The sequence below is a fragment of the Kogia breviceps genome, chromosome 11, assembly GCF_026419965.1.
Source record: "Kogia breviceps isolate mKogBre1 chromosome 11, mKogBre1 haplotype 1, whole genome shotgun sequence".
Taxonomy (NCBI): domain Eukaryota; kingdom Metazoa; phylum Chordata; class Mammalia; order Artiodactyla; family Physeteridae; genus Kogia; species Kogia breviceps.
The window spans coordinates 56,106,834-56,120,619 of NC_081320.1; positions in this window are offsets into that span (position 1 = coordinate 56,106,834).

Here is a 13,786-nt window from a genome sequence, read left to right on the forward strand (position 1 = left end):
ATTAAACCATGAACTTCTTGAGAGTCATGTCTTATGCTTCTTTGGATTTTCAACATCATTAGTAGTCTCTGGGACATAGTGTGTAAACATCATTTTTTTTACAACTTTATTGGAGTATAATTGCTTTACAATATTTTGTTACTTTGTGCTGTATAACAAAGTGAGTCAGCCATATGTATACATGTGTGCCCATATCCCCTCCCTCTTGTGCCTCCATCTCACCCTCCCTATCCCACCCCTCTAGGTGGTCACAAAGCACAGAACTGATCTCCCTGTGCTATGCAGCTGCTTCCCACTAGCTGTCTATTTTACATTTGCTAGTTTATATTGGTCAGTGCTACACTCTCACTTCATCCCAACTTACCCTCCCTGAGCCCATGTCCTCAAGTCCATTCTATACATCTGCGTCTTTATTCCTGTCCTGTCCCTAGGTTCATCAGAACCAGTTTTTTTTTTTTTTTAGATTGCATATATATGTGTTAGCATATGGTATTTGTTTTTCTCTTTATGACTTACTTCACACTGTATGACAGCCTCTAGGTCCATCCACCTCACTAACTCAATTTCATTTCTTTTTATGGCTGAGTAATATTCCATTGTATATATGTGCCACATCTTCTTGATCCATTCATCTGTCAGTGGACACTTAAGTTGCTTCCATGTCCTGGCTATTGTAAATGGGGTTGCAATGAATATTGTGGTACATGACTCTTTTTGAATTATAGTTTTCTCAGGGTATATGAACAATAGTGGGGTTGCTGGGTCACAGGGTAGTTCTATTTTTAGTTTTTTTTGAGGAACCTCTGTACTGTTCTCCATAGTGGCTTTATCAGTTTACGTTCCCACCAGCAGTGCAACAGGGTTCCCTTTTCTCCACACCCACTCCAGCATATATTGTTTGTAGATAGATTTTTTGATGATGGCCATTCTGACTGGTATGAGGTGATAGCTCACTGTGGTTTTGATTTACGTTTCTCTGATGATTAGGGATGTTGAGCATCCTTTCATGTTTTTTGTTGGCAATCCATATATCATCTTTGCAGAAATGTCTGTTTAGGTCTTCCACGCATTTTAGGACTGGGTTGATTGGTGTTTTTTTTTTTTTTTTTTTGATATTGAGCTGTTTGAGCTCCTTGCATATTTTGGAGATTAATCCTTTGTCAGTTGCTTCATTTGCAAATGTTTTCTCCCATTCTGAAGGTTGTTTTTTCATCTTGTCTTTGGTTTCCTTTGCTGTGTGAAAGCTGTTTTTCATTAGGTCCCCTTTGTTTATTTTTTATTTCCATTACTCTAAGAGGTGAGTCAAAAATGATCTTGCTGTGATTTATGTCATAGATTGTCCTGCCTATGTTTTCCTCTAAGAGTTTTATAGTGTCTGACCTTACATTTAGGTCTTTAATCCATTTTGAGTTTACTTTTGTGTATGGTGTTAGGGAGTATTCTAATTTCATTCTTTTCTTGTAGCTGTCCAGTTTTCCTAGCACCAATTATTGAAGAGGCTTTTTTTTCTGCATCGTATTGTGTTGCTTCCTGTGTCAAAGATAAGATGACCATATGTATGTGGGTTTAGCTCTGAGTTTTCTATCCTGTTCCATTGATCTATATTTCTCCTTTTGTGCCAGTACCATAGTGTCTTGATTACTGTAGCTTTGTAGTATAGTCTGAAGTCAGGGAGCCAGATTCCTCCAGCTCCGTTTTTCTTTCTCAAGACTGCTCTGGCTATTCGGGGTCTTTTGTGTTTCCATACAAATTGTGAAATTTTTTTTGTTCTAGTTCTGTGAAAAATGTCATTGGTAGTTTGATAGAGATTGCATTGAATCTGTAGATTGCTTTGGGTAGTAGAGTCATTTTCACAATGTTGATTCTTCCAATCCAAGAACATGGTGTATCTCTTCATCAGTTTGTAGTGTCTTTGATTTCTTTCATCAGTGTCTTATAGTTTTCTGCATATGGGTCTTTTGTCTCCTTAGGTAGGTATATTCCTAGGTATTTTATTCTTTTTGTTGCATTGGTAAATGGGAGTGCTTCCTTAATTTCTCTTTCAGATTTTTCATCATTAGTGTATAGGAATGCAAGAGATTTCTGTGCATTAATTTTGTATCCTGCTACTTTACCAAGTCATTGATTAGCTCTAGTTTTCTGGTAGCATGTTTAGGATTCTCTATGTATAGTATCATGTCATCTGCAAACAGTGACAGTTTTACTTCTTCTTTTCCAATTTGGATTTATTTTATTTCTTTTTTCTTCTCTGATTGCTGTGGCTAAACCTTCCAAAACTATGTTGAATAATATGGTGAGACTGGGCAACCTTGTCTTGTTCCTGATCTTAGTGGAAATGCTTTCAGTTTTTCACCATTGAGAAAGGTGTTGGCTGTGGGTTTGTCATACATGGCCTTTATTGTGTTGAGGTAAGTTCCCTCTATGCCTACTTTCTGGTCTGTTTTAATCATAAATCGGTATTGAATTTTGTCAATGGCTTTTTCTGCATCTATTGAGATGATCATAAGGTTTTTCTCCTTCAGTTTGTTAATATGGTTTATCACATTGATTGATTTGCATATATTGAAGAATCCTTGCATTCCTGGGATTAAACCCCACTTGACCATGGTGTATGATCCTTTTAATGTGCTGTTGGATTCTGTTTGCTAATATTTTGTTGAGGATCTTTGCATCTATGTTCATCAGTGATATTGGCCTGTAGTTTTCTTTTTTTGTGACATCTTTGTCTGGTTTTAGGTCAGGGTGATAGTGGCCTCGTAGAATGGGTTTAGGAGTGTTCCTCCCTCTGCTATATTTTGGAAGAGTTTGAGAAGGATAGATGTTAGCTCTTCTCTAAATGTTTGATAGAATTCACCTGTGAAGCCATCTGATCCTGGACTTTTGTTTGTTGGAAGATTTTTAATCATAGTTTCAATTTCAGTACTTGTGATTGGTCTCCTCATATTTTCTGTTTCTTCCTGGTTCAGTCTTGGAAGGTTGTACTTTTCTAGGAATTTGTCCATTTCTTCCAGGTTGTGCATTTTATTGGCATATAGCTGCTTATAGTAGTCTCATGATCCTTTGTATTTCTGCAGTGGCAATTTACTTCTCCTTTTTCCTTTCTAATTCTGTTGATTTGAGTCTTCTTTTTTTTTCTTGATGAGCCTGGCTAATGGTTTATCATTTTATTTATCTTCTCAAAGAACCAGCTTTTAGTTTTATTCATCTTTGCTATCATTTCCTTCATTTCTTTTTCATATATTTCTGATCTGCTATTTATGATTTCTTCCTTCTGCTAACTTTGGGTTTTTTTTATTGTTGTTGTTCTTCTTTCTCTAATTGCTTATGTGTAAGGTTTGTTTGTTTGAGATTTTTCTTGTTTCTTGAGGTAGGATTGAATTGCTATAAACTTCCCTCTTACAACTGTTTTTGCTGTATCCAATAGTATTTGGGTTGTCGTGTTTTCATTGTCATTTGTTTCTAGGTATTTTTTGATTTCCTCTTTGATTTCTTCAGTGATCTCTTGGTTATTTAGTAGCGTATTGTTTAGCCTCCATGTGTTTGTAATTTTTACAGTTTTTTTCCTGTAAGTGATATCTTGTCTCATAGTATTGTGGTCATAAAAGATACTTGATACAATTTCAATTATCTTAAATTTACCAAGGCTTGATTTGTGACCCAAGATATGATCTATCCTGGAGAATGTTCCATGTGCACTTGAGAATAAAGTGTATTCTGTTGTATTTGGATGGAATGTCTATAAATATCAATTAAGTCCATCAGTTGTAATGTGTCATTTAAAGCTTGTGTTTCCTTATTTATCTTCATTTTGGATGATCTGTCCATTGGTGAAATTGGGGTGTTAAAGTCCCCCACTATTATTGTGTAACCGTTGATTTCCCCTTTTTTGTTTGTTAGTATTTGCCTTACGTGTTGAGGTGCTCCTATCTTGGGTGCATAAATATTTACAATTGTTACATCTTCTTCTTGGATCGATCCCTTGATCATTATGTAGTGTCCTTCTTTGTCTCTTGTAACAGTCTTTATTTTAAAGTCTGTTTTCTCTGGTATGAGTATTGCTACTCTAGCTTTCTTTTGATTTCCATTTGCATGGAATATCTTTATCCATTCCCTCACTTTCAGTGTGTATGTGTCCCTAGGTCTGAAGTGGGTCTCTTATAGACAGCATATATATGGGTCTTGTTTTTGTATCCATTCAGCCAGTCTGTCTCTTTTGGTTGGAGCATTTAATCCATTTACATTTAAAGTAATTATCAATACATATGTTCCACTCCCATTTTCTTAATTGTTTTGGGTTTGTTTTTGCAGGTCTTTTCCTTCTCTTGTGTTTCCCACCTAGAGAAGTTCCTTTAGCTTTTGTAGTAAAGCTGGTTTGGTGGTGCTGAATTCTCTTAACTTTGTTTGCACAGCTCCTGGGGTTCAACTTTTGTTTTGGCCCCGCCTCTGCATGTAGTCTATCCTCAGGCATCTGTTCCCCACCCAGACAGGAGGGGGTTAAAGCAGCAGCTGATTAGGGCTCTCTTGCTCACTCAGGCTGGGGAGAGGAAGGGGTACGGTAGTCATAATTTGAATGCAGGGCATGCCTGTGTTGGTAGAGGCCAACATGACGTTTCAACAGCCTGAGGCACGCTATGTGTTCTCCCAGGGATGCTGTCCCTGGATCATGGGACCCCGGCAGTGGTGGGCTGCACAGGCTCCCACGGGCATGTAGGTAGTGACCTGTGCCTGCACACAGGATTCTTGTTGGCAGTGGCATCAGCGATAGCAGTCCATACCTGCCTCTGGAGTCCAAGCTGACAGTCGCAGCTGGCACCCATCTATGGAACTCACTTAGACCGTGCTCTTCCATCTGTGGGCACGTGGAGCAGGAAGCCCTTCTCCTCGTGCACCCAGCAACAATGGTCTCTTGCCTCTCCAGCAGGTCCAGACTTTTTCCTGGACTCCATCCCAGCTAGCTGTGGCACACTAGCCCCCTTCAGGCTGTCTTCACACAACCAACCCCAGTCCTCTCCCTCATGTCTGACCTCTGAAGCCAGGGCCTCAGCTCCCAGCCCCCACCCGCCCTGGTGGGTGAGCAGACAAGCCTCTCAGGCTGGTGAGTGCTGGTTGGCACCAATCATCTGTGCAGGAATCTCTCCACTTTGCCCTCTGCACCCCTGTTACTGCGCTTTCCTCCACGGCTGTGAAGCTTCCCTCTCGCCACCCCCATCTCCACCAGTGAAGGGGCTTCCTAGTGGGTGGAAACTTTTCCTCCTTCACAGCTCCCTCCCAGAGGCACAATTCCTGTCCCTATTCTTTTCTCTCTGTTTTTTCTTTTTTCTTTTGCCCTACCCAGATACATTGGGATTTTCTTGCCTTTTGGGAAGTCTGAGGTCTTCTGCCAGCATTCAGTAAGTGTTCTATAGGAGTTCTTCCACATGTAGATGTATTTTTGATGTATTTATAGGGAGGAAGGTGATCTCCCTGTCTTACTCCTCCCCCATCTTGAAGGTCTCCCTAATCATCATTTTTTCTGGAATGAATTAATGCATTAATTAAAATTTAATATTAAGATGATATTCTAGTTTTGTGGCCTGTGTGAATTCAGAGAAATGTCTAAAAGCTGAAGATTTATACTATTATACATAAGCACCTGGTATGTAACTATATGTACCTATTATGTAATTATGTACATTTATTGTATATCCAAAAGTATTTTATTTACCTATATATTTTATCTTCCTGTCTAGCTATCTCTCTCCCCACTACCTATCTCTCTATTGTCAGTGTGTACTATCCCTTTGAGGATGAGAAAGAGAACAGACAAGTGCCATTGAAAAAGCAATAGACCACAAGGTTACTTGTTCAAAGTCAAAACACTGTATGCTTTGGAGAAATGATATTTATTGTTTTAGTTCAGAAGTGAGCCTACATTGCTGCTTTGTTTGGGCCTTGTGTGTTTTGGTTCTGACAGAGATTTTGCTGTTATAATGGTCTCAATGCAGTACTTAAACTAGAAATAGCAAGTCTAAGAAATGACATAATTTTCACCAATAACTGAGGTGACAATGAAGAAAGTTCATTTGCAGCTTCAGATACTTGGAGCTTCAAGTCACTACTGAATCCCCAAGCACATATTAATTTATTTGCAGATCCCTCTCTAACATATCTCTCTGCTCCAATCTCTATAACCACCTAGTATAATTGTTATAGTTCTGATTTGCAGGTGTTGCCTCTCATTTCTATGCCACAAGTTACTTGCTCATCCAAAGCCAGTCATTTCATAACTCCCAGAGAGGTAGAGAAACGTCCACCAAATCCAGAGCTTCATCATTGTTGGCATATTATGCTTCTAATTAATCAGCTTTCTTTCAAATTTAGCCTTTAGGCTTTTGCCTCCAAAATCACCAAAAATGGCATCAAATCCTGAGTGCTTCAGTAGTATAAGAACTTTAGTATCTGTGTTCTAGAAAACCCTTACCACTTACTATATTATATTATTATAAATATTCAGAAAATATGCAATGATAATTTGTATCCAGTTGAAAATACATTATTAGCATGTAATTATTCCCTACTGAATTTATTTATGATCTGAATATATTATTTATGGATGAGAATAAGGGGAGAAAGTCATTCCTTTTTTGTTCAATTTACCTCTTTATGATTTATCCAAACTACTTAATTTATTACTTTTTTGTTTTGTTTTTGTTTTTTGAGGACAGCACTTTGAGATAATACATCCTGGAAAATATCTGTGCTCTGGTTAGGACATTTATTTGGAATGAATTAAAGCTCTTGAAGACTCCATTATATTCTTTCTTTATCATGCATTTAAGAGAGTTCTCAGTTCCTTTCAAGGTATTTATTATTTCTTGTTCTGAGTTTGATGTAAAATGTCACAAAACAACTCTAAGAGAGTATGGGCAGTTTCCATACTGTCAAAGAGAAGTGATCCTCATTTATGATGAAATAGTTATTTACTTTAGGCTTGTAAGCCCCTTTGTCATGTGCAATTTTCCATTCAATCATGATACTTTAAACAAAAGAAATATAAATAAATGGAAACAGCAAATCAATGAATATGATCACTTTATTAACTAAAACGATTTTAAAAGCGGCCAGGTAAGTTTAGGAAAACAAACCTCAGAATTTCATTTGCAATCCTACAGAATTTTGTCTGCATTTCCCATGCTCTCAGATGCTGAAACAATAGCACACTTGATGGCAGTGAACAAGAAACATTTGTTAAAGTAATCTACTTGCCAAACATGACCTAACCTTGCTTTATTTTTTTACATTGTTTTTCTATCTACAAAGATACAAGGCTTCTGTGTGCTTCTCAGACAGATTAGGCCCCAGAAGGGAAGTGCATGGGCAAGCAATGAAAAAAGTTTTGGAATTGGCTGGCTTGTTTGTGAGCGGTCCATTCTTTTATTGCTCTTAGGCTGAAATCTGATACTTGTGGTGAAATGAGAGGATGAGGATATGGGGGTTGAGTTGGTAAAATTCAGTGACAAAAAGAGGAGAAGGAGCACACATCCTTAAGGAGAGCATGCTACTTCTGTTCTTAGGTTTAGTATTGAACAATCTCCCCCATTTCACAGATAGTAGGAAACCAATTAAAAACCATCAAGATCTAATGTGCTCACTAGATCTTGATAGTTTTCTTACCTTTTTATCTTGTATATCTTCCTACACACCCTGTTCTGCCATTTGTTCCTTTATACTAAAATGGAGCTTCTCAAAGGTAGCACCATTGACATTTTGGGGTGAGTTGATTCTTTTTTCAGGAGTGAAGGCTGGGCTGCCTTTGGCATTATAAGCTGTTAAGCAGCAACTCTGATTTTTATCTGCTAGATTTGACTAACACAACCCTCCCCTGCCCTAGTTATGACAACCAAAAATATCTCTAGACATTACCAAATATCCCTTGAGATATTTGCAAAATATCCCCCCAAGGCACCCCTTGTTGAGAACCACTGTACTAAAAGAATAATTTTAAAAACTGCATTAAATATGGTGCTGTAGCTGCTCTCCTCAAATCTCACTTACTCAACACAGTAAAAGTTTATGTTCTCCTCACTTTACCATTATGTGCAGATATTCCTGGTCAGATGGCCTTCCATAATGTAATGAAGCAATATAAGCCCCTTACATTTCACAGATCTACCCTTCTCAAGGGGCTTTGAGTCTTTTCTATCCAGTGAATGGAGAAAGAGAGCAGGAAAAAAGCTGCCCAATTCTTAACTACTTTGGATAGGAATTGATATACATATTGTATTTGCTTACATTCCATTGAGAAAAGTAGTCATTGGCATCACATAGATGAATATGAACTGGAAAATCTAGTCCCTAGATCAGCAACCATTTCCAAGCAATTATCCCACCCCAAAAAAGAACAAAACAGAAGTCTTTGGAGGAAGAGGTGGTATGTCACTTATCCTTCTTTGCTGCATAACCCTAGAATATTTTTTTCTTCTCTATGTACCCCCTAAGTTGGGGCTGCTGATAGATATCTGAGAGAGGAACTAAACTGAGATGCCACTGGACAGAAGATATTTTAAGATATTTACCCTGAAGAGAAGTAAAAACTCTTAGAAACCTACCGACACTATAGTTCCACAAATAGAAGAATGATAAACATAATTTTTGAGACACGTAAATATTTACCATATTACATATTCATCTAAAAATAATTAAATGAATATTCATTTAAATAAACTATACCCTACAATATAGTGGGTTTAAAAGAACAGAAGTCTCATATTAGATTTTGAGTCCGCCCTTACTGTCTTGTGCAACTTATTGAATATTCCAGAATGTTTGTTCTGCATGTGTAAAATAGACATAAAATCACTTAACGTTCTTACAGGGAATTCATAGGAGAGTTATGTTATAGCTTTATTTGAAAAATTCTTCATTCTAGCTAACTTGAAAGTATTATACTCATATCACACTACTTATTATGGGTTACTGTGTAGAGCTGGTAACTGATCACGTATTGGTTCACTGTCCAGTAGAGAGCGGCATTCTGAATTATCTAAAGAAAAGAAGGCTGAGAGGCTGCATGGCAATCTTGTGAGCCCAGTGAGCATTTGGACATATTCATGGAGACCACAGGCTATATAAAAGGAATCTCCTTTATGTTGTAGGTACTATAAAGGCCTCTGTGACAGTAGTTGAGCAATAAGGAAGATGAATTTATAAGCCAGAGCATTCTCTGATGGGCAGTGGCCAACAAGTTAGGTCTTAATTTTTGAAGAATGGATGCTTCAATAATATCTGGAGCAGAAGCAAGAAGAACTACAATTCTGCAGCCTGTGGAACAAAAACCACATTCACAGAAAGATAGATAAGATGAAAAGGCAGAGGGCTATGTACCAGAAGAAGGAACAAGATAAAACCCCAGAAAAACAATTAAATCAAGTGGAGATAGGCAACCTACCAGAAAAAGAATTCAGAATAATGATAGTGAAGATGATCCAGGACCTTGGAAAAAGAATGGAGGCAAAGATCGAGAAGATGCAAGAAATGTTTAATAAATACCTAGAAGAATTAAAGAACAAACAAACAGATGAACAATACAATAAATGAAATGAAAAATACACTAGAAGGAATCAATAGCAGAATAACTGAGGCAGAAGAACGGATAAGTGACCTGGAAGAAAATGGTGGAATTCACTGTTGTGGGACAGAATAAAGAAAAAAGAATGAAAAGAAATAAAGACAGCCAAAGAGACCTCTTGAACAAAATCAAACGTGACAACGTTCACATTGTAGGGGTCCCAGAAGGAGAAGAGAGAGAGAAAGGACCTGAGAAAATATTTGAAGAGATTATAGTGGAAAACTTCCCTAACATGGAAAAGAAAATAGCCACCCAAGTTCAGGGAGCGCAGAGAGTCCCAGGCAGGATAAACCCAAGAAGAAGCACGCCAAGACACATAGTAATCAGATTGGCAAAAATTAAAGACAAAGAAAAATTATTGAAAGCAGCAAGGGAAAAATGACAAATAACATACAAGGGAACTCCCATAAGGTTAACAGCTGATTTCTCAGCAGAAACTCTACAAGCCAGAAGGGAGTAGCATGATATACTTAAAGTGATGACAGGGAAGAACCTACAACCAAGATGACTCTACCTGGCAAGGATATCATTCAGATTTGATGGAGAAATAAAAAGCTTTACAGACAAGCAAAAGCTAAGGGACATCAGCACCACCAAACCAGGTCTACAACTATTGCTAAAGGAACTTCCCTAAGTGGGAAACACAAGAGAAGGAAAGGACCTACAAAAACAAACCCCAAACAATTAAGAAAATGGTAATAGGAACATACATATCGATAATTACCTTAAACGTGAATGGATTAAAGGCTCCAACCAAAAGACGCAGGCTTACTGAATGGATACAAAAACAAGACCCATATATATGCTGTCTACAGGAGACCCACTTCAGACCTAAGGATGCATACAGACTGAAAGTGAGGGGATGGAAAAAGATACTCCATGTAAAGGTAAATCAAAGGAAAGCTGGAATAGCAATACTCATATCAGACAAAATAGAGTTTAAAGTAAAGACTGTTACAAAAGATAAGGAGGGACACTACATAATGATAAAGAGATCAATCCAAGAAGAAGATATAATAACTATAAATGTTTATGCACCCAACGTAGAAGCACCTCAATACATAAGACAACTGTTAAAAGCTCTAAAAGAGGAAATCAACAGTAACACAATAATAATGGGGGACTTTAACACCTCACTTACACCAATGGACAGATCATCCAAACAGAAAATAAGGAAACACAAGCTTTAAATTACCAGGTAGATTTAATTGATTTTTATAGGACATTCCATCCAAAAACAGCAGATTACACTTTCTTCTCAAGTGTGCAGAGAAATTCTCCAGGATAGATCACATTTTAGGTCACAAATCAAGCCTCAGTAAATTTAAGAAAATTAAAATCATATCAAGCATCATTCTGTCCACAATGCTATGAGATTAGAAATGAATTACAGGGAAGAAAACGTAAAAAACACAAACACATGGAGGCTAAACAATACATTACTAAATAACCAAGAGATCACTAAAGAAATCGAAGAGGAAATCAGTAACTACCTAGAGACAAATGACAATGAAAACATGACGATCCAAATCCTATGGGATGCAGCAAAAGCAGTTCTAAGAGGAAAGTTTATAGCTATACGAGCCAACATGAAGAAACAAGAAAAATCTCAAACAAACGATCTAACCTTACACCTAAAGAAACTAGAGAAAGAAGAACAAACAAAACCCAAAGTTATCAGAAGGAAAGAAATAATAAAGATCAAAACAGAAGTAAATGAAATAGACACAAAGAAAACAATAGTAAAGATCAATAAAACTAAAAGCTGGTTCTTTGAGAAGATAAACAAAATTAATAAACCATTAGCCAGACTCATCAAGAAAAAGAGGGAGAGGACTCAAATCAATAAAATTAGAAATGAAATGAAAAAGGAAAAGTTACAACAGACACCACAAAAATACAAAGCATCCTAAGAGACTACTACAAGCAACTCTATGCCAATAAAATGGACAACCTGGAAGAAATGGACAAATTCTTAGAAAGGTATAACCTTCCAAGACTGAACCAGGAAGAAATAGAAAATATGAACAGACCAGTCACAAGTAATGAAATTGAAACTGTGATTAAAAGTCTTCCAACAAACAAAAGTCCAGGACCAGATGGCTTCACAGGTGAATTCTATCAAACATTTAAAGAAGAGGTAACACCCATCCTTCTCAATCTCTTCCCAAAAATTGTGGAGGAAGGAATACTCCCAATCTCATTCTATGAGGACACCATCACCCTGATACCAAAACCAGGCAAAGACACTACAAAAAAATAAAATTACAGACCAATATCACTGATGAATATAGATGCAAAAATCCTCAACAAAATACTAGCAAACAGAAGCCAACACCACATTAAAAGGATCATACATCATGATCAAGTGGGATTTATCCCAGGGATGGAAGGATTCTTCATTATATGCAAATCAAACAATTCGATAAACCATATGAACAACTTGAAGAAGAAAAACCATATGATCATCTCAATAGATGAAGAAAAAGCTTTTGACAAAATTCAACACCCATTTATGATAAAAAGTCTCCCGAAAGTCAGCATAGAGAGAACCTACCTCAACATAATAAAGGCCATCTACGACAAACCCACAGCAAACATTCTCAATGGTGAAAAACAAAGCATTTCCTCTAAGATCAGGAACAAGACAAGGATGTCCACTGTCACCACTATTATTAAACATAGTTTTGGAAGTCCTACCCACGGCAATCAAAGAAGAAAAAGAATGAAAGGAATCCAAATTGGAAAAGAAGAAGTAAAACTGTCACTGTTTGCAGATGACATGATAGTATACATAGAGAATCCTAAAGATGCCACCAGAAAACTATTAGAGCTAATCAGTGAATTTGGTAAAGTTGCAGGATACAAAATTAATGCTCAGTAATCTCTTACATTCCTATATACTAAAGATGAAAAATCTGAAAGAGATATTAAGGAATCACTCCTATTTATCATTGCAACAAAAAGAATAAAATACCTAGGAATAAACCAACCTAGGGAGACAGAATACCTGTATGCAGAAAAGTGTAAGACACTGATGAAAGAAATTAAAGATGATACCAACAGATGGAGGGATATACCACGTTCTTGGATTGGAAGAATCAGTATTGTGAAAATGACTATACTACCCAAAGCAATCTACAGATTAAATGCAATCCCTATCACATTACCAGTGGCATTTTTACAGAACTAGAACAAAATTCTTAAAATTTGTATGGAGACCCAAAAGACTCCGAGTAGCCAAAGTGGTCTTGAGGGAAAAAATCGGAGCTGGAGGAATCAGATTCCCTGACTTCAGACTATACTTCAAAGCTATAGTTATCAAGATAATATGGTACTGGCACAGAAACAGAAATATAGATCAATGGAACAGGATAGAAATCCCAGAGATAAATCCAGGCACCTACGGTCAACTAATCTATGACAAAGGAGGCAAGGATATCCAATGGAGAAACGACAGTTGTTCAAAAAGTGGTGTTGGGAAAACTGGTCAGCTACATGTAAAAGAATGAAATTAGAACACTCCCTAACACCATACACAAAAATAAACTCAAAATGGATTAGAGACCTAAATGTAAGATCGGACAGTATAAAACTCTTAGAGGAAAACATAGGAAGAACACTCTCTGACATAAATCACAGCAAGATCTTTTTTGATCCAACTCCTAGAGTAATGGAAATAAAAACAAAAATAAACAAATGGGACCTAATGAAACTTCACAGCTTTTGCACAGCAAAGGAAACCATAAGCAAGACGAAAAGACAACCCTCAGAATGGGAGAAAATATTTGCAAACCAATCAATGGACAAAGGATTAATCTCCAAAATATATAAACAGCTCATGCAGCTCAATATTAAAAAAACAAACAACCCAATCCAAAAGTGGACAGAAGACCTAAATAGACATTTCTCCAAAGAAGACAGATGTCCAAGAAGCACATGAAAAGCTGCTCAACATCACTAATTATCAGGGAAATGCAAATCAAAACTACAATGAGGTATCACCTCACACCAGTTAGAATGGGCATCATCAGAAAATCTACAAACAACAAATGCTGGAGAGGGTGTGGAGAAAAGGGAAGCCTCTTGCACTGTTGGTGGGAATGTAAATTGATACAGCCACTATGGAGAACATTATGGAGGTTCCTTAAAACACTAAAAATAGAATTACCATATGAC